This window comes from Anopheles marshallii, chromosome X, assembly GCF_943734725.1.
Source record: "Anopheles marshallii chromosome X, idAnoMarsDA_429_01, whole genome shotgun sequence".
In the NCBI taxonomy this organism is placed as follows: domain Eukaryota; kingdom Metazoa; phylum Arthropoda; class Insecta; order Diptera; family Culicidae; genus Anopheles; species Anopheles marshallii.
Window position 1 is genome coordinate 2,412,201 of NC_071325.1, and position 26,554 is coordinate 2,438,754.

The window sequence follows — 26,554 nt, forward strand, 5'->3', positions numbered from 1 at the left end:
ACTATCACCACCGACCAGCAAAAGTTCGCGCCCACTTTGCAATGCGACTAGAGATTTGCCTTTTTTTTTCTTCTTTTGCTTTGGAAAGTCGCTCCCATACAAACTCTCCACCGCCGTCCACTGGATATCTTTAATTGGTATTTAGACCGTAAAATAAAAGTAATCTCCTTCTTCCCTCCCGGTGTCGCCCGGCAAGGGCTCGAAGAGTGTGATAAGGCGGCCGGTCACGCTTCTTGGGAAGAAGGTTCACGTTTTCGACCTTAATAAGCGACCATTCACTGTATCCGTCCACTCCCGGTGGCCCACGCACGTTTGTTGATGACTCTTTGGCCGGCTTGCGGCTCGGAAACCGCTGGAGAATGAAAGCATTCATGGGAAGAAAATGCAAACCCCGGCAAACCAAAATAATGCGTATCAAATGGCAAATTTCTATCGCCAACTCGAGAAACTGTTCTCACGTGTACATTTGTGTGTTTCGCTTTAATTTACCCTCTTGTCCCATCCGCCCCAAAACTCAGGTGTTTTAGAGTGGGAAGGAGGAGGGGGGGCCCTAAACATTCGGCTTGAGAATGGACCGAAAATGGTTCGCAAATTGAATCGTTCTTCACAACTCGAGCGAACCATGGGGTTGTGGCAATTAAAGCAATATGAACCTCATATTTCTTCCCTTTCATAGCAGAAAGTGCAGAAAAAGCCGATGCGGTTCGCGGAACTGTTAACTGGCTCATTTCATTGGGTCTTTCTTGGTAGTGGATACTGGCAGTAAAGGGCATTTGTTTGAAATCTTAACTAGTGCTGTGCCTAATGAATCTTTTTACAAGAGTCATTCGGATGAATCTTTAGTAAAGAGTCATTAAAATCAGGAAACAACTATTAGAAAATAGGGGGACTTGCAGGGGAAAAGAATCATAGAATAAATATTTAAAATAGAGATTCAGATTCATTCTGTTCAGAGATTCATTCAGATTTATACATCTGAATCAGATTCACTCAGCACTAGCCCCAATATTGGCAAAACAAATCATCATACGAATCCTCTTTTTCGAAATGAAATTATTCAGTTTAGCAGAATTATAGCATCTTACTATAAAACCTAAGGCGCATCGAAATATTAATTTCAAGAAGATTTTTTAGGTAGGTTTAATGCATCTTTTTGTTAAGTTTTAGAAGGTCAGTACTAGTCTTTGTGGTACAACTTTTATGTGATAATTCTACAAACAGCATCAAGGTAACTCTGTTGAAGATCTTTGGTAGTTTTATGTGAACAGTTCGTTGTGAATAGTTCGATTAGGTGAGTTTCGTTAACCCAGGTCTACAAATATCAGAGTCTCGAAGAGAAATTGAAGTAATTATTTGAAGAACGTATATAGCAATGGCCACACATTTGTCGAATATGTTCAAATATTCATCGATGAGTCACTCAGGTCACTCAAATTGAAGAATTTGAAAGCTGTCTCAGGATGCTGTCTATGCAATTTGACACCCCTGAACGTAAGGGAAGTAGCGATTTGTTCCGGTAGAGGGCGATACCGATAGCGATCAATGTGTCCGAGCAATCCCGAGCCCGACCAAAAATATCGTCCAAAAATCCGACGAGTCCTATCGTATTTCACTGTGCAATTAAGAAAAAAAATGTACACCTTCTGTCAATATTTACAGGTGAAATATAATCTTTTTTCAAGAATCTTTTGCTGAGTACCCTGCTTTACTCGCGTTGAAGTCCTTTACAGTATTACTCCTTTGCCGCGGGGGAGCAATTTTATTTCTTACTGTTAAGGCATATCGAAATGTCTGTTATTTATTCATCCAGAGCAAAGAGTTTACAGAATCTATCGAACCAAAAGGTACATTCCGCCATCTTCTTCCACAACCCACACACAGCCCATAAACAACATCTATTATGGATTTAGTGTCTTCCTATCTCGGACGACTACAGGAGCTCCATTTTTGGGTTGTGAAAGTGGACGGTGCCACAGATGCATACAGAAAACAAGGGAGGAAAAGTCGTTTTCAAAACCGTAGATAGACGACCCCCATAAGAGGGATCTCCTCACACGTTAGTATCAGCCTTAAAAAAAAAGACAACCGATCTAATAGATGATTCACTGATTAAAAATTGGCCAAATGAATAAAGTGTCACCCAGCAAAAGCACTTTCCCTTCCCCCCCATCCGGACCCCAAAAATAAGTCCCCCCTTTCTTATCTTGGCAGAATACCCCGGCCATGCGCCTACACCGCCTAAAGGACCTAAATGTCACCAAATGCGACAACGGCAACAGCAAAACTGGCACATCGGAATGTCATACGCGGAAAAAACAAGTAACAACAATAGCAACGGAGGAACACACACACAAAAAAAAAGACGAAGAAATACAACGGCCGTAAACATCGCCGACCTGAGATCAACCAAAAATCCCTTTCGAAAATATTTCTCCAAAATCAAATAAAACTCCAATGCAAAACACCCATCCCCGAGCGAAGGAGTGCCGCAAATGGGCAATCGGGCGGGAGAGGGGTGGAGTTGGACATTTGAAACTTGCGCCAATAGGCTAAATGAAAAAAAGCGAGTGTGTTCTCTCTACTGGTTGTTTTATTAAATCAACATATTGGAAACCTCCAAAACGCAGCAAACCACCACCACATCCCCCAGAAAAAACCAACGAAAATGGAGGAGAAAAAGAAGATTTCGATCCGAAATATGTTGAGACAGCAAACAAACAAAAAAACCCTCAACCTGCATATATATATGTATACGAAAGGTATTATAATAAAACTACCACTGGTGGTGAACGACGGTACAAAGAAAAAATCGGCGCTGGCAAAAATCGCCATCAATAACAGCACGGAATTAGAAATTTGCAAATATTTACATATTATTAACATTAAATTTGATTGCAACCCCGAAAACCAGTTTGTCTTTTCCTAACCTTTGCGCCCAAGTGGGACTACTTTTTTTGGTTTGGGTTTAATAGAAAAAAAAGAGATGAAAAGACGCACACACACACACACGAGCGCACACTCTGGCACACATATGCACGTGCTATATCGTTGTGGAGTTGTGGTGCGCGCGTGTGCTTTTTTTTATTATTGGCAGATTTATCATACACACACACCTAACCCTACTTTTGTGTAAATTTTTCCTGCCCCGGGACAGAGAGAAAATAAGTGTCGCGTTATTTAAAGAGGAAGATGACACAAAAACATCCGATTTATATCCGCCGCAAACGCTTCTTTCCAAAGCGAATTTGCGTTGCAAAATATTAAAACTCCCTTTTACTCCCACCGTGGTCACCGAAAAATTGTATCCACAAACCACACGAACAACAACAACAAAAACTGCATGCTTTCACCGGTCCGATCAGATAAAAGTTCCAAAACCGATTTCTATGACACTTTGCCCTTTTTCCATCACTGGCTTGTGTGTCGAGGGGGGGGGCAGCAAAGGCTTATAATAAAATGCTTTTAAACTTAAACCGGCCATCGATAAAACACACGCTCACGCTCACCTCTGCTACAAGAAGGATGTAATCCGGTTGGATTGGTAGAATTAAATCGAACGTTTTGAACCACTTTACACGATCTCGCACCAACCCCCCGCGCACTACCGGTTAAAGGGTTTCCAGCAACAACCAACTTAATATCCTCTTTGGCGGGACTCAGACATTTGTGTGACCTATTTTTTGCACGGTTTGTGCACCTACTTGTTCAATGTGCTACATGAGAATTTTTCCAACAGGGAAAATGGCGTAAGAGTTGCCGAAAGTTCAAAGCAAACTACAGGGTTCGCTTTAAACGAAATAAATGGTTGAGGTTTCAATCATGATCTGTCTACAGATGTGTTTGGAACACGCAAGTAGGGCCCGCTTCTAAACGGGAAATGTGTGAGATATTGATCCAATTCATGAAGTTGCTCATGCAATAGTGATCTGTCTACAAATGTGGTCTGGAATACACCATCCGCTTCTATAGGCGTGAGATATTGATCTAATTCATGAAGCTACCCCCGACAAGATATCGAAAAGTATCCAGGATCAAGTCCAACGTCTACACTTTTGGAACTTCTATCTCACTTTGGGTGGGACTTTTATCTCAGGAATTCTTGGTTTGCTACATCTAGCCTGATGCTTGACTTCGTTTATCCGAAGTTGGGTCGCAGAGCTGTAACTCCTGCGTATGACGGAACTACATCCTGACAAAGGACAGAGTATCCAACCTTGAATCTTAAAATTGTCTATACTAACAGGTCATTAAATCAACTCCTTCTCGTCGAAATGGTATCGAATATAGGTATAGGGATATATGGATCTATATGACACCATGCACCTTGACGTTTGGAGGCATTCTTTCGCATACTTTAGATGCTACAAATTCCTTATGCTCAAATATATCAATATCCCATACCAGAATTCTTCACAAATCGCTATTATACTAGTGTACTTCAGAACCTTGGACATCTCCTCGGTAACGATTGCAAATCTAGATGTAAGGATGCTCGTAGCACAGAAGGAAATAAGCACTAAAAGTTCTTGAAGTTTTAACGTTAGAATTACCACAGCTGTCATTCTGACTAGTGCCACTTTTCATTTATTCGCATACATTTTGTAAGTTGTGGAGCTAATATGTGGAATTTTACATTTGTATTCCATACGAACTCCAGTAATTATTGAACTATATTCCAGTTTTTGTTTCAAATTGTTTAGAAAATCACCTTTACATCAGATATACATTAGAATTAGCATCATTTGTGCCTAATGATGGCAGATTTTCTGATTTCCATGTATGTCCAGAACCTCTCAAGGAACTTTATGACCAAAGTGCGTAATACATTAGCGAACAATATCCTACCATAAGTGAAACTTGCTTGAAGTATTTTGAAATTATTTGCTCGAAAATGTCACAATTTGCAGTGATTCCAGCAGAATTCCTAATCATGACTACATTCTGAATGATCATCATTCGATCCTTCCGGACTGGCCTCAACGTCACACAGTTCCACATCAGGCTCTTAGCAGTGTGTGCGACAAAGGTTGGGGGGGGGGGGGATTTCAAATCTCCATATTAAATGCTTGTTCATCCTTCTTCCTGAACCACCCTCAACCGTTCCCTTTTTTCCATTGGTTCCATGAAGCATTATTTTACCATAACCTCCCCCCTGGCAAGTTCCAGGGCAGATGAGAAATCGCAAAACGACTTGCTCTCCCGCCTCGATACGTCCGTGGATCGCGCGCGCCGTCATCCGTTGCGGCTGATGGTTTGGTGATTTTTAAAATAGAACATTCTAACCCTCCAACGCTTGCCCTTTTTTTTTGCACAAGCAAACCCACCCCCCACCATTGGACTAATATGGCATGCGCAAAAAATAAATGAAAGGGTGCACTTCACCCCCCGCCTTGAGGGAAACAACAACACAAACCCGCCGGAGGGTTGGTGGGGGAGAAGTAGGGAGGAGTAGGCGAAAAACTGTGCACACACACACCCGTCACCACCTTTTTTTTGGGAGGGAAGGAGAGCATCCCCCATAGAAGGGGGGGGGGTAACATTAACTCACACAAAGAGAGAGACCGAGAGAGGGTCAACCTTTGTGGACGCAGGCGCGAGTGAATGTGTGTGCGCGCGCGCGCGCTTCTTTCACGAATATTGGCGGAATTAAATTTTGGCGACATTCCGGGCGACAAACACAACCCCCTTCCCGCCTTTTCTGGCTTGCGTCACGTGTGTATCTGTGTGCGTGTTTGCTCTGTGTGGAGGAGGGGTGGGGGAGAGAGGGGGTTGATTCACATTTGACGATGGAACTTTATTTATTATTATTAGTGCCCTAGCGCGACTTTTACATCTTGGTATTATTTTCCTAGCACAAGTGGGGTGGAAGGGCAAGGGGGGGTAATGTTGGGATGGTCGAGGAGGGGTGTAAGTTGAGAAGATGAAACTAGTGTGGCATATGGAACGACGTTCACGTAACTCATGTTTTTTTTTTCAAGGGGTGGACTTACAGGAAGGGGTGAAGGGAAAGGGATATTAGGAGTGGTGGATGGGGAGGGAGTGATGCTTCATTTGATCGCACACACACACACACACACGCACGCACGGTCGCAAGATTTGGGGTGTGATTTTTAATCGTATGCGCCAATTTTTTTGGCAAATCCGCTCTAACCTCTCACCCGCCGCACAAACTCGCACAAATCTCTCACGTCCGAATCCGAGAAACCGACGGTGAGTTGTGGTGAGAATGAGAGCCGGTTTGGGTTGCGCTCAAAGATTAGAAAAGTAAAGAAAGAGAGGGTTGAAGGGAGCAGCAATAACAGCAACATTTAAAAAAGAGTCGACCAAAAGTGCCCAAATTTTGAATCCCCCCTCCCCCTTTATCAACACAATTGTTCTCCTTCTCACACACACACACACAACAACAAGCATTCGCAATGGGGAAAGAGCAAAACAAAACCAGCGCGAGTTTGTTTCGGCGAGTGACCGTCCTTGATCCCTTCGCTTCACTCGTGGAAGTCGCGCAAAAGAATCGCAACAATCAAAGAAGAAAAAAAACACAGACACACACACACACACATACGCACAAAATCATCCCGTGATCAAACCTTTCTCTCGTTTCCAATAAACCTCCCACACCTTTCCCTTCCCCCCCCTCAACCCCTTTACACGCACGGCGAAAAGCCAATCCCGTGTGGCGCATACACAAGCGCGCACATGGCACTCACGTTGGCGTACTCAATTATTGAGTGTTTGCTGTAATTTCGCGTGTGCGTGGTGCTCATCGCCCAAAACCCTTCATAAGCCGCGCATTTACGGCGGTTTATGCTCCCTCCGGGCAGCATAGTTAGATCGGATTAAACATGCGCACCACATGTACGCGCACGTGTGTGTGTGCGTATTTCTTTTCCCCTTATCGTTGTTCCTCTTCGTCATCAACTATTTTAGCGGGCAGCAACAACTATTTAAATGGGAAAAAATAAAATCCACATCATTGCGCGACAAAACTTGATTTTGCCGGTTTAAATTAAAAAAAAAACACATAGTTTGAGCTCCCCTTTATCTCTCTCACTCACTCGTTGCTCCCCGGTTTTTCTCACTCACTCTCCTCTCTCTCTCTCTCTCTCTTCTCTAACGGTGAATTTGCAGTGCAGTTTTAGGGGTGCCAACATGTTTTGCAACCCCATTTTCCCCTTCTCGCCCCCACCGCACACATCCATACTGATCCTTCCCCCTCCCCTTTCCCCTCTTCCTCACACACACACACTTCTCTCGCACAAGTAGTAGCGGGCTCTCCTTCGGCTGAGATTTGCAAATCTCACCCCCCACCCCCTCTGACCAGCGGAACGCAACCCGCGTGCCCTTTTTTTGCGACTTCTCTGTTTCTCTTTCTTTCTCTCTCGGTCTCTCCCTGTCTCTCGCTCATTCCGCTCTCACGTGGGGGACGACGACATCATTTTCGCGCCACGCGCGCGCTCTCATGATGATGCAGATAGAAAAGATGGGTTGCAATATTTGATTGTGGAGATCGCCCCCTCGCCTGGTCTCGCTCCCCTCCCCTACTTCCCAGTAACAGACCAAAACTAGCCCCGAAAAACACTCTTTCCACCGTTTGCCTACGTATGCGAACGCGCGTGTGCATGTGTGGTGTGGTTCAAACATTCTTGCCCGCGGTTGCATACACATTTGATTTTTTTTTCGATAGCGAGCCACACTACATGCACACACACACGCACAACAAATTTGGCGCTCTGTTTGATTGAAGATGATGTCAGGGGGAAAGGGGGATGCGGCGGAAGACGAAACTGAACGGGGTGGGGCGCATTCGAGTGTCGACAAATTTGAGGACACATTACACACGGTTTTGTTTTGTTTGCCTTCTCTATTTTATTTTGCATCACCTCCCACACACCCACATGTCTAACCCCCTTGGGTCACTTCACACACGCACACACGCACAACCAGGTCACAAATGTATCGGCAGCAAAACAAAAATCCTTTTTCACGCGGTTACATTCTGGATGGCATCCGTAACAAATATTGCCTGCACTAGAAACAGTGTTTAACCAACAAACAAACCAAACAAAAATGTAACACAATCCGGCTAAATGCCGCGCGGACGCGCACGCTTCTAATCACAGGGGAAAGCAACACCTCTCATTCCCATTTCACCCTTCTTCGTGTTTAGCGTGATTATGTGAACGTTAGTTTGTGTATGTGTGTGTGTGTAATTCAGTAGGTGCGGGAATTGACGCCAAAAAAAGGGTTTTACTTTATCATGTCTGCAAAATTACTGCAAAATGTACGAAACAATCACGAATTACCCTTGCTGTCACACTTTTTCTCCCGTCTTCTACTTCTTTCCTATCACGTTGTCAAACGCACCTGTCATTTATGGGTCTGCATGTATTGTGTTGACTAAAACAAAACTAATTTAGTATTTGCACATTAACCATTTCCTTATGCAATCGATTAATAATTTTCCCTGCCCAAATAGCAAAATGTCAACAATAAAAAAAAATATATGCTCAGTATATAAAACACGCGATCGTGTAAAAACCGTGTAAGCGGTGAACAACAACAAAAAAAACATGGCCGAAAAATGTAATATTGGCGAAACAGGAAGATTTGGGTTCAAGTTTTAGAAGCTAAACACACGGAAGAAGAAAAACACGATCACGGCGCACACACGGCGGCTTACCCAAATGGCAAAAGTTTTACAACCATCTCACAGACACACGCAACAGATGAATTCGTGCAAGGGACGGAAGGGGAGAGGGCCAAATATTCGCGAGTGCCAAAAAAAGGCACACCACTGTGCCTTGAATCTTGGCGGAGCTGCGGATCTCCTGTCCCTTCCCCCAAGCCATTTCATTTCTGATCACTCTCGGCCAAAAACCCTCCTCTCGCTCTCTTGCTCTATCTCTCACTTTCACGCATTAAAATTGAAATAACGAAAAAAAAAAAAAAACACATAACACAGTTTGAACCACTCGCGAGGTGTATGTATAATACGCAAAGTTAAATTTTTGACCGCTACGTTACCGTTAGAAAATGCGCAACTCACTTTTGCTTCTCTCTCTTTTATTGCTCACTCTCCCTCTCTCCCTCTTCCATGCTCCCTCCTACTTGGAAGGGGGCAATGAATAGAAGCAAAAAAAAAAAGGTACACACAAATCGGGAGCACAGGGCACACACACCGAATTGGCAAGGCCGGGCTAGGAATTTTGCGTTTTTATTTAATTCTTTTTCCGGGTGTTGCTTTTAACAAAAGTTCGTTCGACAGCGATCTATAGCCCTACGCAGAATCGCCTTTTCTTACTGTGTGTGTGTGTGTGTTTGGATACGATTTGTTTTGCGGTGTTTTCCTCGAACATTGGCGAAAGAAGTCGAAGGTGTGTCCCAAACCTTCCTCTAAACGTTTAAATGGAGCAATAAAAGCACACAACACAACCGGAAGGTGATTGAAAATAAAAAGAAGATCGCCTGTCAAGCCGTTTTCGAGTAGCAAAACAACGCACTATTAAACTATTATTTGCGAACACATATGTAACACTGGAATGAGTGTGATTTGAGAAATAATACCCTTTTTAAACAATTAACCATTTTAACAGTATTTTTGTCGGGGCCCTTTGAGACCATCTGTCAAACTGTCAGACACCGGCGCATTCAAGTGCGTGTGGGTGCGAGATGAGATACTAAGGAATGACAATGTAATGTTGACGTTCCATATATACTAACACATGTTTCTTCTTTTTCATTCTCTCCCGTTAGATTGGATACAAAAAATTGGCGTGAATACGCATGTATTTAGTCATTCGTTTACGCACACGCACAAACGGGCACAAAATGCATTTCCTACGATGTGCGTTTACTTGCACACACGAAAAAAAAAAACACCAAAATACGCTCGCACCCACACACTGAGGTATCGTCTGGAGGAATTGGCAAAACAGGGGCACTTAAAACTAGCAATAAATCGGTTTTTTTCTTCTAAAACTAATGAAGGATACTTTTGCCAATTAATTACACCTTCATCTAGTTTAAGTGAATAGGAACAGCATTTTTTTCGTCCAAGAGGATCTGCTTTTTAGCGTTTTGAACAAAACTGTTCTTCGATAAAATGCTAATAATACAGGGTTGCTCACTCACGCAGGATGATATCTTAATACACGCAGATCAAAATCTTAATCTGTGCTTTTCGACTTTATGCCACAGAACAAAAAAAAACACGTGCAAACACAAACAGCAAACGATTCGTACTGAGTGTGAGGGTCCACAGCGTTGAATCCTGCCAACAAATGAAGTGAAGATAAAAATCCCATTTGAGCTCCCATCAAAAGTGTTACAGGAATTAACAAAACATAACGGGAAAAAAAAAACAAAAGAATATAGAACAAACTTTCCTCTTTAGTGACCCACACCTTTAGACGATCCTGTCCCCTCCTCACCTTGTCACCCTTCCCCCTTCCGAAGACAACCTAACACCCGACACCACACAGGACACCTTTTGTTCGGGGAGAAAAACACTTTGTTCGGTGGGACGGATGGAGAAGGGGCGTGCAAAAAATCAAAATAAAAGCAATCCTTTATCTTTCTTCACACCTGGAAGCAGTAGCTACGGTATGGAGGGCCTCGACAATGGGTGTCAATAATCCGTAAACCGCTTCTTGTTGTCGGTGGAATTCTGCTTTTCTGGTTGACTTGTTGGCTGTTTGTTGGTGATGTAGAGTATTGTTGTTGTTGTTGTTGTTGCTGTTGCTGTTGGTGGGCGGCGAGGTGGCGAGGATCACACTGTTTCTTCTTCCGCTTCTGCCTGTTAGGCGTTTTACATCACCACCACGTGCCGCATTGCGCCGGCAGGAAGAAACTGGACGGGGGATGCAACTGTTTCGGAGCGTGCTGGTAGGAATATTGATGGGCAAGGAAACTGGGTTGGGAAGGAGGGGAAGGAGGAGGAGGAAAGGGATGCGGAAGAACGAAACAATTCGCGCCCGATTTTGCTGTTGTTGTTGCTGTTGTGTACAACAACCCTCCCGGGGAGGGACTTTTTTTTCGTGTTACTACTTTAACGGCCGCACAACCACTGTTTCAAGTAACTTAATTAAAATTTTTATAGCAACAAAAAAAAAAACAACTAATCTCACGCACGTTCACACGCACATACACAACGACTCACACACACACAACTGAACAGAGGGCTTTTCCCTTTTATTTTTTTTGGCTTAGCCGAGCCGGGGGGGACTTTGTGACCAATTTTAGTCGGCAGGCAATGCGCGGTTTTGCAATATGATGTCGGTGTCTCCGGATTTTGCCAATTTTTTTTGGTTGCTCCGCGCGCCTTCCCGCCGATCACACACACGCACGCACGCACACACGATTCAAGCGACGGAAAAAGGGTGTCCCCGGCTTTTTGGGACGGTGGGGGGCGGAGGAGGAAGGGCGCCACGACGGGGGAGGGTGGTAGATGGTGGTCGATTTTGTCACAGTGGTGTTGTACTTGAAAAAGCCCTCCCCGTTTGAAAAAAAAAATTACACACACACAAAGGTTGGGTGGTGATGGTTTGTTTGCTTGTGCTTGATGTTTTTGGCAGTTTCTTTTCGTTTTGTTTCTTGGTTGCGGGCGGCTGTCCGTGCGCTGTTTCGTTTCCTTCTCTTTTTTTTTTTGGCGCTTTCTCGGTTGCCAAGTTACTGCCGGGCCCGCGGACGATCGGCTCGGGACTGACAGCTGAAGCGCTCGGATCGCGTGGTGCGCAGTCAGATTAGCGTTGCGCTCTTGGTGTGGTGAGCCCCCGCGAGCGCGTTAGCGCCGTTGCGGTGTGCCCCAGCCAGCCACAGCAAAGCGAGAGAGAGGGAAAGAGCGTGCGAGCGGGACCAGGAATCGGGCTTGGAGTGTGCGGTCTCTTGCGCGCTGGTGCCGACGGTTCCGCAAAAAAGCAAAACCGGCAGCGATTGTAGCTCTCTTCCAGAATTTGAGTTTTTCGGGGGGGAGCTAACAAACCTTACAAACCGGCGCGCGAGAGAGAGAGAGAGAGCGCGCTAAAGTCGGTTGAGAGTTTAGCAAGCTTAGATTAAAAAGCAAACTGGATGGGTTGAAGTGCCCTGCAGGAGAACGACCGCTGGGGGAGTACTATGCGGAGTTCCTCCGCAATTGTCCATATGTGTATCGGAAGGTTGCGGACGAGAAAGAGAAAGGCAAACGGTAGGGCTCCATCAAAACCCCGAAACAGTACAGTACGGTGTACGTGTGTGTGAGCGGACAACCTGCGTTGCGCTCTCTGTCGCTCCCGCACCGGTGTCGGTGCCGGACTGATTAGAGCAGGGATCAGCAACCGGAAGGCATTAGCCGTGGATGGTAAAGTGCGTAAAGTGCAAACTCTTCACGTGTGATGTAAACTCTTGTAACGATCTGCAGTGAAAGTTTTTGCAGTAAAGTTTGCTTTAACTTATTTTTATTATGTTACGATGATTCTTAAATAAATGTTTAAAGCTCGTAGGAAGCTCATTAAGTTGGGTTTTTTTTCCATAAAATTTATAAAAAAAGTATAAAAAGTGTTATAAAAACTGATATTGTTGTCAACTCCCATGTTCCTAAACTAGTCACCTACTTCAAAGGTTCTTTCCTATCAATTCCTATTATGATTATTCGTATTATCAATTCCATCTTTATGACTGTGTTATGTGTGTGATGGAATAGATATGTAAAAACTATGCATCGAATAGTATAAAATTTCATTAAAGCGTTTCGATCAAAATGGTTACCGGTAGTTGCAGTGTTAACCATCTACTTTCATATGTTGTCGTGACAATCAATGGAAATAGTCGATCCACGACTTAAAGTTATAAAAAAACTAGTAATTTATAGGATAATTGCCGATAAGGTTCGCCTGTCTACTCTTATTACTGGAATAGCCAAGTTCTAGGAAGAAAGAGAGAGAGAGAATAATACAATAACAATCGCACTTCCATGTAGCTTCTAGATGCATTTATTTTTATGGCTAATTTTTCTGTTATCAGCGGGTTCAGCGGGTTTTTTTTCTAACAAATTCAAGAAAGCAAATATTTTTCGGAGAGTCACGTGGCTCTCTTTTCCCGGATCACGTGGACTGCCGCTTTAAGTCTCGCATTTTTTTTCCCCCGCAAGCAAAAAACCCCACACGCTGGCGGATTGCTTTGCCTGCCCCTGGTCACAAGAGTGAAGCAGATCGAACGTTAGACGATGATGTGCTTAGGAGCGAAACTGCGAATTGCGAATCTGTACGCGCACACTCGCACCGGACCAGTTGCGCTATCATCGCACCGCCCGTCACCTTGCCGAGAGCGACAAAAAGTGCCGGCAAATGCCGAAATGTGTGTATTTTGGCTAACCACCGCCGCTGGCCCGCAATCCCGCCACCACGCCGGAGCATCCCGTTCCCGGCACACCGGCACTCGCGTCGGTTTGTGCTCCCCTGCATCGCACGCACGTCACTTGTCGCGTCCACGTGTGTGACGCCATTCTCTTTTACCGATCACCGCTGATCACGATCGAGCGATCGGTCTCGCGCTCTCTCGCTCACTCGCGTTTGCTCTCGGCGCGCGTTTGCTCACCCCTTGCCGCAACCAGTTCCGCCCGCAACCCGCGTTCTTTATCATTCGCATATCAATGTTCGATGTTGTTCTCTAATTAACCTCAAATTTTCGCACAAACTCTCTCTCTCTCGCTCTCTTACACTCTCACTCTCCCTCTCTCTCTCTTTGCTATTTCGCATGTACACATGTTAGCTTCTCTAAAATTTGAGTGTACGCGTTCATAAGCTGCGTGCAAAAAACAGTGACACTAGGCCTGCTCGCGCTGTCTTGCTTTCTTCCTTGCCCAACACAACCCAGTGTGCCCTTCGAGCGTCACGAGTGAGCGGATTAGATTGCAAAAAAAAAAACACACACACACAATAAAAAACGCAACAAAGTGGCATATACACACATCTGGAGGTTATTGTGGCTGCGTTCGTTTCTTCTCCACTGTATTGCTGCTAAATGATGCTCACTCCTTTCTGCTGTTGCTTCCAAATCAGCAATAGGAGGTTTTAATTTGTCTTGTCTCTTTTTGATAAGCCGTGTACCGAACAACACACTCGTCTTCGCTAAACGTTAACATACACCATCTTGTCATCTATTCGTCGCAAGATGGGCAATTTACAGGGCAAGAGGTACATTGAGTTCAGTTTCAGTTTCTTATCATTAATATTAAAAATACGTAACGTAGTAAAACCATTTTAATGGTAATGTTTTAATCAGCTTCGGAGAGCTTATGGTTATGTTTTAATATTTATTTTACGTTAGCGCTTTAACAAACAAAATTAAACATCAGCTACGGATGAATTATTTAACCTCTGAAGATTAAGATAATTTAAATAGGTTTACTAGGTCGAGAGTTTCAGTGTGACATCTGTCACTGAGGATCGAAAAGATGAGCGAACTGGTTCGTTCGCTGTGAAGAACTGAACTGAAGAATTGAACTGAGAATAGAATAGGGAGAATCTGATCAAGATTCATGAATCTTCCAAAATTTATGATCTCCAAGAAGCTCCTTGTTCCGACGCACAGTCAATAAACATATGCGTGATATAATTCACCAAACAAACGCTAAAGTCCTTTACTTGCCGATAAGAAAAGCCTAATCACCCCCACCCCCCGCCAGCCACATGTAATTAGCCACTAATTGGTGCTCTATTACTAGTCGAATAGTGTTCTATTTTGGGGCCTCCCGATAGGCTGGAGGTTAACCGGTCATGATCATTTCTGGACTCTTTTTATTCCCAAACTTTAAAAAAAACTGTAGCAAGGTTTGCAGTGCGTGCAACTGTTCTTTTGTTTATTTCTTGTGAGAAAACCCCCGCCCAGCTTCCCTCCCTTTCCCCTTCCCTTTTCACCCTCCTGAACAGGTCTTTCCGCATGACCTCAACCCTTTACGGTGTGCCGTGGCCCATCCGCACCAATAACCTTGCCAAAAAAAAAACAAAAAAAAACCGCGATCGTACCAATGCGACTTCCGGTGAATGTGTTGTTGTGCGAAAAGGGGGGGGGGGAAAAATATCGGTGAACAAACGAATGTTGTAATTGTAAGCCCAGCAGTGTAGCAGCGCAATGGTAGTGCAGGGGTCGCCGGTATGGAGGTGGATGGAAGAAGTTGTTGTAAAATTTCGGCAATGATCATTTCTTGTTCAACCGTCACACCCGTGCGCGGTTCGTCGCCAAAGAGAAAGATGGTGTATATATTTCAATTGTGATTTTTTTTTCTTCCCCTGCTTTTGTTGGCAAAATCTGCCTCCGTCGCTTTCTCGTTTATTTCGCTCGCCCACTCACGATCTTTGTTTCTTTTTTTTTTTGTAATCCAGCAGACTCATCCTTTGCCTTCCCACTTATATCATACTTCGCACTCGCCGCGTGGTAAAACGGAGAAGCGGCCCAAAATCGCCCAAAATCCCCCATCCGAACAAAAAAACCCTTCGCCATGCGATCGGCCCCCGCGGGAAGGTCCGATTAGTGCGACAGAAGCGGCAGCAGCGGCGATCCATTTCAATTCAACCACGTAAAATAGCCAAAAACAACAACAGCAAAAACGGAGAATCAAAAATCAACCAAACAACGCGGCGGCCCCCGTTCAAATCGAAAGCCACCGAACGCCAAACAAAACTCGGTTCGCAAACACAGCGGAGACACAGATGAAGGGAACGAGCGCAAGACAAAGAGAGAAAAAGAGAGAGAAAGAGAGAGATAGAGGGAGATGGAGAAGAAGAGAAGAAAACGATAAAAAGAGAAGGCCAAAATCCGCACACCTTCTAGCACTAACCCTCCCTCCCTCTCCCCCTCTACCCCCTCCACCCACCTCCTCATCATAAAAATAACAACAACAGCAACAACAAAAACCAACAACCAAAATCTGCAGCTTTCGGTCTTTTGATCCGATTCACCAGCGTACTCGCTGTGCGTGTGTTTGTGTGTGTGTGTGCGCGCTTTTTTCTTCTATTTCTTCTTCGTTCCGTTTTGCTCCTTTAGTGTGTTTTTTTTTTGGTTGCAATTCGCTTGTTGTTGTTGTTTTTTTCTCTTCTCCTTGTTTTGTCTCTCTGTTTTACTCTCTTGACAATCTGCCATTTTCCCATTTACCTTTTTGTGGTCGCTTCTTTCATGTTATTGCCTCTTCTTCTTCCTCCTCCTCTTCTTCAATTTGCCCTTCTAACTTGCGTCGCGAATGATCCACCCGCGCATCAAATTTAACAACAGCGAACAGCGAAGAAAAATCGAAAGAAGAAAACGCATCGTTATCGGGTCTTGGGGCCTTAGAAAACTGATTTAAATTGCGCGTCCACACCAAGCGAACCGGAACGATGGGCGAATTTTGTTTTCTTCCTTTGCCAAACCAATGAATCACGGTGACGGTTTGTTGTTGTTGCTTTTTTCGCTCATGTTTTGTTTAACGATATCTTCACTTTGAAGAAGCCAGGGAGGAACGGGGAAGGGTGGACATCAACACAAAGGTTAGGTTATGGGCTAGTATTGGTGACGTAGTTGTGCCGGGCCCTAATTTAGAACGATCAGCGCCACATGATCGATGTTTGAGTGCGGATGCGAAAAAAACCCCCCAACCGTATTTGTGTTTTTGGGCAAAACGATCTACGGTGGTACCTTTGGATACGCGTCAAAAACATATTCCACCGAAAAAATATAACAGAACGAGCGATATGCTTACAGAACCACTCAATTGCATCTGCAGATCGTAGAACAAACAACTTTAAAATAAGCTTCTAAGGCATAAGGCAAATTCCAGCTGATGTTTATCCTGGAACTCCAATCTTTCTTGGATTGGATAATACCTTTCATCTTTGGGTTCTCATCTAAACAAATCTGCTGAGAATGAAGATCTTACTACACCTCGGTTGACAGTTCCTTAGACTTTGCCTTAACGAGTTCGTTTAAATCTCCCTCACTCACCACCAGACACTTGGAATTTTCACAGAGAAATAATCTCCTTTAGCACTGATATTTGTTTAATATACTGCGCAAATGGTTTAGACGAGATTCTTTGAACAATTCCGATACGCGATCAATCGCATCTTTTTCATGCTGAAGTTTTTTTCCCAGGAACTACAACTTATCTTAGATTTCTAAGATCTCCTTAATATCTCTTATATAGATAACACCTTTCATCGTAGGGTCCTCTTCTGAACATATCTGCTGAAAATGAAGATTTTACTACACCTCGGTTGACAATTCCTGAGACTGTTCCTCAAAGAATTGATTAAAATCTCTCAAATTCTCCACCAAACCCTTGGAGTTTTACAGAAAAACAATCACCTCTACTACTGATCCTTCTAACGGTTCGAATGACCTTAAAGCTACAACCTCAAGGCATCGCTTCTTCCAGGCAGAGACAAAGATCTTCGTTATAACACGATTTTAAAGAGGTCCTTCCAGAACTGTCCAAAGGAGAGGTATTCCGCCTCAGGACAACTTCAGGGCATCGCTTCTTCCAGGCAGAGGCAAAGATCCTCGTTGTAACGCGATGATAAAGAGGTTCTTCCAGAACTCTTCAAAGGAGTGGTATTCCGTCTCAAGACAGCCTCAGGACATCGCTTCTTCCAGGCAAAGATCCTCGTTGTAACGCATTGTTAAAGAGGTCTTTCCAGAACTCTCCAAGGGAGTGGTTTGTTTATTTCGCCACATTAAGCAGAACGGGGAAAACACAGGCTTTGGTCTACGTTAAATTCACGTGTACACCGCTGTAGTGTGTGAAAGCTCGTATTAGAAATCTTTTTCGCATCTCAAAACAAAACACAGCGCACTGTCTGTAGTGTACACTGTAGTATACACTGTGTTACTACAACTCTACTCTGCAACACGTGAACCTGGAGAGGTAAACAGATTCTTGTTCAATTAACTCCCCAGCCAGGCATATATAAACCGGAGAGTTCATACAGGTGATGAAGTTCTGGAGATTCGTCAATCTTTGAGAAGAATAGGATATTATGAGATGAGATTCAGAGACGTTCGTTCTGATGCATTCAGCTCCATGAGGCTGAGTCAGAACTACCTTTCCCAGAATCGATTACGTTCAATTGTCTCGTTGCGAGCTACCCGAGGTTCCTCTAATTAGAGTGACATATCATATTGGACGCTGTTAACAATGCCCGCAAACAAAGGGAATTTCGAAAAGAAAACAGCAAACAAGTGAATTTCGTCCGCCCCACCATGCCCAACCATTTAAAGCCGCCGAAATAAAAGAAAAAAGACAAGCGGCTAGGAAAGTATGCGAGATGACTCTTCTCCACTTACTTCATCTTGACGTACACTACACTTGCTAGCCTGCCCACCTCGCTCTCGTCAGCCGGGCAAGTGCGCCACCGGTCTGGTAAGGAAGCGCTCGCTACGACCCAGCGTACAACAAATCGACCAACAGGAATAGTAACGATAGGGATGGCCGAAAAAAGAGTGAAACATATCAAATAAAACTATCACCCCGACTAGCAGCCAGACGAAGCAGCCCGGCGAACAAACAAGCGAAGAGCTGCAAAAACAGGCAAAAAATAGCACACATGCAATGAAGAAGAAACCAAAAGGGGGAGGGGGAACAAACGGCAACGCACACTGCTAGTTGTGCTGCCGTGAAGAATAGCAGCAGCAGCAACAAAATGGCACACGGGCATGACATAACCCTAACCGAAACGGTGCAAAACAACAGCAACAACAGCAACCTATCCCAAAACTGCCGACGGTTTGGATACAAATATACCGAAATTGGCTCATCGCTCTCCGGCTCTTGCTGAAAACCACCCCCCACCCCTTCACCCGTGCTTCCCCTCTCCACCAGGGGGAGAGTGTGATTGGGGAAGGGAATGATTCTCTTCTCTCTACGCCTCTCTTCGCGCTGTTGCTCCAAAGTGTGGTGTTGTACCGCGTGCGCTTAACCAAAAAAAAAAAAGAAAAAGGGCAGTCCCGTCGGTGTGCGTGTGCGAGGTTTTTCTGGTCCGAAGAGAACGTAACCGGCAGGGCAGTTCTGAAGGAAACCCGCGAGCGCGAGCATGGTGTTGCTCGCGGACGGAAGGCAGCTAAAGCGGGTGCCCCCAACAGGGGGGAAAGGGGGACCTCCCAAAAACCGCATCAATGCCCTCCTTCTCTACGTCCAGCCTTGAGCACTAGGGCTGGACCCTGGTGGCTGGAGGGAAGCAGCGAGGAGTTGGCGGATGATGTCCGAAACTCGAGAGGAGTGGAAGGCGGGGGGTGGGGGGGGGGGGGGCCTTATATTTGCAAGGTTTCCTCCACTCCCAGCTCGCCGCACCGGCAACCTCCAACACCCTTTGGGAGGGTTTCTTTTTGGTTGGAACCCCCATTCGTCCCCCCCCCCCTCCGTTCCCATCCTCCCTGACCTTAATTGGTGTGAGTGTCAATTTTTTGGCTCTAAGCTGGTAGGGTTTTGGGTGCGAGGTTTGGGGGGATGCGCCCTGCGCCAAGATACCGAAACAAACGGGCAAAGCAGGCAACCCCAAAAAAAAAAAAATAAAAGGGAATGAACGAGTGATGCTGACAGGGTGGTAAGTAGTTTTGGACCGTCGGTATGTGCGCGCGCGGTCTGTTAGTCGATCTGTTTGGTTGCGTTACGTGTGTTCATCTTGGTGTTTCGATACATACACACCGCCCCGCATACGCTGGTCACTGTATCGCACACCTTGTCGGTTTTCTCCCTCCCCATTCCCCCCTCCCGGCGAGGAGGTTAGATTTCTTTTTCGCATTTCGCGCGCCAAGTGCGCGACGGGAGGTTTTGAGTGGGGGAGATACTTTTTTTTCCTTGCTGGGCAAAAAACCCTTCCCAAACTATTGGGGGGATGGGACCTTTTTAGCTGGAGGGCACTCACTCGGAGGGCTGTGTTGCCATGCTGCCGCACCGGTACTAACCGGTAGGGTACTCTGCCCCGAGTAGGCAGCGCCACGGTGCTGTGTTTTCATATCTCCAAGATAACGGGTCCGCATTAGAAGCGGAGGTAACTTAGACGAGAAATCATGTTTTTTTTTGCCCTGTCTTTTGCACTTCTTCCCGCCTCCCGTCGTCTGGACATCGTACAGCATCGGAATCTCTGAACCCTGGGTCTCCGGAACTGAATCCACCCAGCACTACATCTTGTCATCGTTGCTCTCAACCTCTCGCCTCGCATCCCTTAGGGGAATGGGGGGGGGGGGGGGGAGCGAATTTTGGCCCATCGGTGTTAATTGTGCTACATTGAATGATTTAGAAGCTGCGAAAATTGGACCGCTTCTGCCCATCCCTTGTCACGGCACAATCATCCCACGCTCTCCACAAAAAAAACAGACCTAGACATTGGGGACAGTAGACGGAGACGGATGTCACAGCGATCGAACACCTCCAAAGGACGTCAAGGAAGAGAACCAAGGGGAAGATGGGAAGGGTAGGGTGAAAAAGGAAAGCGTTCCGAAGGTCACATCACTTCCCCTCCTTTCGTCAGCTCGGAATGATTAGGCTTGGAACCGTTTTTTTTTGGCCAACAAAACCATCACATTAATAAACTGGCGGACGAGTCTTAGAAAGTCGAAACCGGTGAACTATTTCACAGAGCCAAACTCCACACCCCAGCAGCTTAACTGTTGTGCCCTTCCTTTGAACATCTACTCTCGCTCTGTCTCTCTTTCTTTCTCTTGAAGTGAAAAAAAAACTGCCACAAAATAGGCAAAAAAAAAAGGTTTTGTACCGATGCGTTTGGGTTTTGGCTTTTCTTGGACGATCTTCGGCGAGTGACTTTCGGTGGTCGATTTCGCCAAAACTAAACGGTCCATACCTTATCGAGCGAGATGATCTGCACGAAGGGACATCAGCATTCCAACACACACACGCAGGCACGCTTTCCCCCCGCTTTTACGAAGATGCCGAGTGTCTTGAATGTCTGTAGGCATCTCGCCCCCAAAAGTTGCTGATATGCGTTCGAAGCTCTCAAGGAGCTTTGGACGTTGGTGAAACGAGGTGTCCACGGGATGAACAGACAGTGAGGGAGGGACTTACGAAGGGAGAGTACCGGGCGATGCATCACCGCAGTAACGCTGTGACAAAGTTGCTCCATAGGCAAAACAGGACGTCAGCAGCTATTTTTGCAGCCACGCTGCTAAGTACTGCTCGCCGAGCCGAGGTCCCGGACCGGCATTCTCTCTGATAAAAACCAGTCCTTCCGGGACTTTTGGTTCCAGCCGAGCCCTGTCCCATCCCACCCGGATGACTAGCACGGTAAGGGGTCTCGATAGTCACGCGGGAGTTTTTTTTTTCGTTGTTGCTGTTGTTGCTTTCTTCGCTTTTCGGTGTGCGTTGCACACATATTGGCGAATGGGGCCCTCTCCCCTCCCAATCCCGAACCGGATGGTGCCAACTGTAGCATTAATAAAGGAACACATGCACATAAAATACGGCAACAAATTAAGCGAAGAAGCACAAACACACGCACCGCGGGGTCCGCTCCTCCACTGCGCGAAAGAAGAAGTTCCACATTCCAGTATTACCCGTTTGCCTCCCCGTCCAACCCCTATGGAGGAAGTGGCCGAGGCTTAAAAGGCGGGAGCGGCCACATCTGCCCGGTGTTTGCCCGTTCGGTTCGACAGGTTAATAGCGGAACAGTTGTTCAACCTACGTGGCCTAACCTCGCCTGCCAAACCCAATCTCCCCGGGGAGGGGGTAGGGGGAGGACCCTTCTTTGGGGGGGTTGGTGGCACACGCATACCATCTTGTTTCTCCTCTGCTAGTACGAAGGCGTACGCAGACTGGCTTGCTGGCGAGCGTAATTGTTTTATCCGTGTTTTACAGTGGCCACAGCCTGCCCGGACCGGCTGTTCCACCCCCATGCACTCTTCCGCCGTACCATTGCCGGATAGTAATGGCCGGCGTGTAAGATACCGGGCAGTGATGGGGGGGGGGGGAGGTGGTGGGGAAGACTTCAATTATTTACAAACTTCCGAAATAAACGTCCGTTGGCTGTGGGTGCCAAAGCGACGGTGAAGGCAGAGCGGAATGGGGAGGCTCGCACATATCACTTGAAGGTGTTCCGGTGCTTCCGAAACCTGAGCTTCCGTTTCTTTTTTCGGATCTTGGTGGCATAGAAAAGAAGAAGTGGTGAAAAAAAATTACCCAAAAAAAAACAAAACAGGTGCGCTCGTGGCTTCCGTATCGCACCCCCTCTCCACCCTTTCCGCCAAACCCTCCCCCCATTATCCTGAAACGCCTCCACCATCAGAGACCCCGCACAATGTGCATTAGAAATGGGTGAGAAAGCCAAATTAAAGTAAAACACAAAAATGCCCACAAAAGCGAACGTGCGCCCCGGGTTAGAACTGGACTGAATTTCCCTGCCACCCATAGCTCACCTTCCCTCCCCCGCTACCGCTACATTTCCAATAGCGGGGAGGGAGGGATGCTAAATTAAGTTAAAAAGCTTCCGAAAAGGAAATAGCACACACATACGGTGCACCGGGCGAATCTAGATATTCCCGCATTTTCCGGACTTCCGGGGGTTGGGAGGGGTGGGGGGGGGGGGGAGAAAAGCGGAAAAGGGAACACACACACACACACTGGTGCCGAAGATGCTGATAAAAATTGCCTACAAAATGGTACAAGTGGGCTGATAGAAAAAAAAGGGTAAAGGGGAGGTGGGTGGGGAGGAGGTAGGGGGAAGATGGGAAGGAAGCGCGTGTAATGAGCGCTTCCGCGTGTGCGCGCGCGTGAGCGCACGCGATCTCGCACCGGGCCAGCCATATCCAGAGCAAAAGAAAATTGAGCAGCATTGCGGGTTGCTGCGGAGCGCGCTGCCCGACCCGGCCCATCGCCCACGCACAGGTGTGCGGCAAAAGAATGCATAGGCAAATTATCAACAATAATGTGAAATAACGTATCATAATTTCGGCAGCGCGAGTGGTTCTGTAGCCCGCACCACTAGGTGTGTGTGAGTTGATGCGGAAGGAAGGAAGTGGCGGTGGAAGTCGATCGGGAGCTATTAATCTATGCAATGCAGCCCATTTAATGATTATTGTTTCGCTCCTGTTCATTCAGCACCGAAACAGCGATTGTTACTGATAATAACCGCCAACATGGCGCCTATGTCCAGCCACTGTTTTGTTTTGTTTTTTTTCGGTTGTTGTTTGGTTTTTGCCCGCCCGTTTGGCTTGTGCGGGATAAGCTGCTGGCCGGCAATGGAACCGGGGTAGAACTTGTACGGAGTGGGTGAAGGGGGGGGGGGGGGGGGGAAACTTCAACATCCGAAATCTAATACTCGCCCGATTGCCCAAATGCTCCGTCCTATTTCAACGCGAACTGCTGGTAAGCCAGCTGAAGGTGGGCGGGTGGGTGAATTTTCCAACACGAGGCATGGGGCACGAGTGCGAAGAAAAAAAAACCAAAAACAGTTGGCAGCACTGGCCAGTTTGGGGGAAAATTGCTGACCGCGGCCTTTTTTTCCCTGTTTGCTGTTGTATATTTGACGGGTGCTAATTATTTCTTTTAGAATTGGATAAAAAAAAACGCTAGCTGTGGGGTAGATGATAAGGGAAGAACTACTTGGGATAAGACGGCGAAGTTACTGGGCGATCATCTCGGAGTGCCTCGTCGGTATGCCTTTTTCCGGGATCCGGAAGGTGTCCGGAAGATCATCAGTTGTCCAAACATGTATTGGATGTAGAATGTTTCACGATAGGAAGTAGTTCCACAATATAGCAATATACGACACAGACGGTATAGGACGTCTAGGGTATAGAGGATATAGACGTGAGTATTGAGACGTGGTATTGGACAACAACATTAAGCCTTAATCAAAGATCCCGTTTAAAGTGTTCTAATACATTGATATAAATGCCACTAGTAGATTCCATTAGTGCAAACGTAAGACTCCTCAGTAAAACTTCCAGAGATGTCTAAATGCAATTCACATTCGACGTGAATATCTGGGAACTCTTATACTATACTCTTCTTATACCAAAAACCAAGATAAAGTCAACAACAAATATGAGGTACTGGGATGATCACATTGCGTTGCGTAGACATAGAGTTGGAGTGGAGTACTCTGGCAACCCGGAACCTTGAGATATTGTTGGGTATCTTGTTCTGATGCGCGGCAAGTTCAGGTAACCTTTAAATACTATTGTAACAGAGCAAATTAGACAAGTGAGATGAAGAATTAGCTTAATGCTATCGTAGACATTACTTGAAAAATAGTTAAATTCTACAAGGAATTTCTTTAAGACATTAACGCCAGGATGGTAATAATAGTAGAAGCCCTAGACTACACTAGTAGTACGGCGGTGTTAAGACTGCTAAAAGTAGACCAAATATTCGGACACTACCACGATGATGTACACCAGGTTTGACTTCATCGCCCAACGAAAGATACCTCAATATCCGTTTGATGGTCAGCTCCACAATGTCGTGACTGAACTGCACCAATCTTAATTGGACAGCCATCTGCGTAGGTAGCTGGTTGTTCGGCTAGAAGGAACCTTGTCACAACCAGCTGAACACTAACGGGACGCCGGGGTCGATAAGGTTAGTCGATGGGCTAAGGAAACATAAACCCCCTCCCCTCCCCTGATGGTGTCTGATAATATCGCTGCTAACAAGCTGATGTCCAGAAGCACCGGGAAGATGGTGATGCATGGCGAATGGCAGACCAAATAATGCGTCAACTTATCTGTAACCCCGTTTTATCCCGCCCAGCTTTACCCAGGCAACCGGAACGATTTGCGCTTTTAATGCTAGCCGGATTCTAGCACCAACCCGGACGGAGCAGGTTGTGGCGAACTTACTGTACTTTCCTCGCCAAGGTTTTGGTACCACCTCGCCTCGCTGCTGTCTCCACCACATCCTCGACCCCCGAAGAAGGGATTGCAAAGAGAAGAACGGTAGAAGTTTGTTCTAGCGTTGTGTGTGTGTGTTTGGCGCCCATTTGTTCGGCCCCGAAAGCACGCGACAAATCGCACTGAAAATAGGCTTCACCGCACGTCGGGCACGCACAAGTGTCTTGTCCGGTACTTCTCATCTGCTAACTGTTATTTTTTTTTATGACCAACAGGGGGTAGTTTTCTTGCGTGTTTTCTCACTCCCTCTCACTGCCGCCCTCTGTCGTCGTCGCATATAGTTACACCTTACACCTTCGGCACACCGGTTACTTTCGGACCGGAATTGTGGTGTACACGCCAAAGTTAGGGCGCAAAAAGGTGACGCTTTTTTTTTTGCTGCCATTTCTTTTCAAAAACCGGGAGGGTGATATCGTTGTGGAAAGGGATTCAAGTTTCTCATTAGTGATCATTTCTGTTTTCCTGTGCAGATTTCATCAATAGGTTTCTGAAATGGTTCTCCCGGCTCGCCTTCCCACATCTTTCCAAACCGGCACTCCCCCCCCACTCCCTCTCGCCGTATCGGGAAGTCTTTTAACTCCCGGGTTCCCTCCTCGGGAACCGGATTCTGGCGGAGAACTCCACGCTCGTAAAAATAAACAGCGCGAGGCCGGGGGGTGGGGGAGGGGGCGCAGCAAACGGTTGGAACGGGTTGGTTAATATTCAGCCGAACCGAACCTTCCCGGTTAACTTGCTGAGTATATTTGTTACAGCAAATATTTATCAATATTTTACCCTTTTTTTTGCACATTTTTGTCTCGCCTTTTTGTTATTCCCGTGCTGCTGCTGTTGCTGCTTGTTTGTACAGCACAGCTCGAAGACATCATCATCATAGAGATCTGACCTGTCCCCGTTATCGGGGATGGCGGCCAATGGCCTTGCTATGCAAATACACACACGCACACACGCACAGGTAGGCGCGTAGGGTGAAGGGAAGGGCAGGGAAAAGGGATCGAGGGATATCGAGTCATCGGGGCAGGCATATATTAGGTGGCTCTAGGACCGGTTCGATCACGTTCCGGTGGCCATCGACCAACTGCAAACCCCCCCCCCCCCCCCCCTCTTCCCCCCTCTAGCGTGGCCCCAATATATCTCTGCTGGTGTGTGAATTTGTTTTTCATGCAGCAAAAAAAAGAAACAAAACTTTAAAAAAGCGAACAAAACGTAGCAAACGCACACATAACCCCAAAACTGCCACAGGCAAACGGTCACCCCTTACGGGTGTGCTGCCCTAAACCTTTAGGGGTGATTTCGCGAATATTGGCGATGTGGATGGACAGGAGGGGAAGGGATTGTGATGGGCGCGGGGTGGCAAAAAAAGGAAAGTCTTCAAACACGCGGAAACGCAAAGCAGTTACGATTTCCCTTCCTTTTCATCATTTAATTCAGTTTCTCCATAGCCCTCACACTGTTCGGGGATGGATTCCATTCGTCTTTTTTCTCCTTCCTCCTCCTCCCAAAAAAATAAGCCACCTTCGTATTTCATCTCGCAGGAACGAGAAGATCCATAGATCCAGGGAGCCCTTACGCATTCGAACACTGTTGCCTCCCAGCACCAGCCATTTGCAAAAGCCCTTTATTTTTGGGTAGCGTTTGCAATGCCTTGGAAAGATCTTCCCCCAAAAGGCATCTGAAGATGAAGCATAATGTATAAACATAAGCGCAC

At 46.2% G+C, this 26,554-nt stretch overlaps 1 protein-coding gene across 1 annotated transcript in view; it reads right to left on the reverse strand.

The window, feature by feature from the left end:
• The window catches only part of LOC128719668 (uncharacterized), a 73,902-nt gene that overhangs the window by 16,455 nt on the left and 30,893 nt on the right, over nucleotides 1-26,554 (reverse strand). The gene's annotated exons all lie outside the window — the stretch shown is intronic.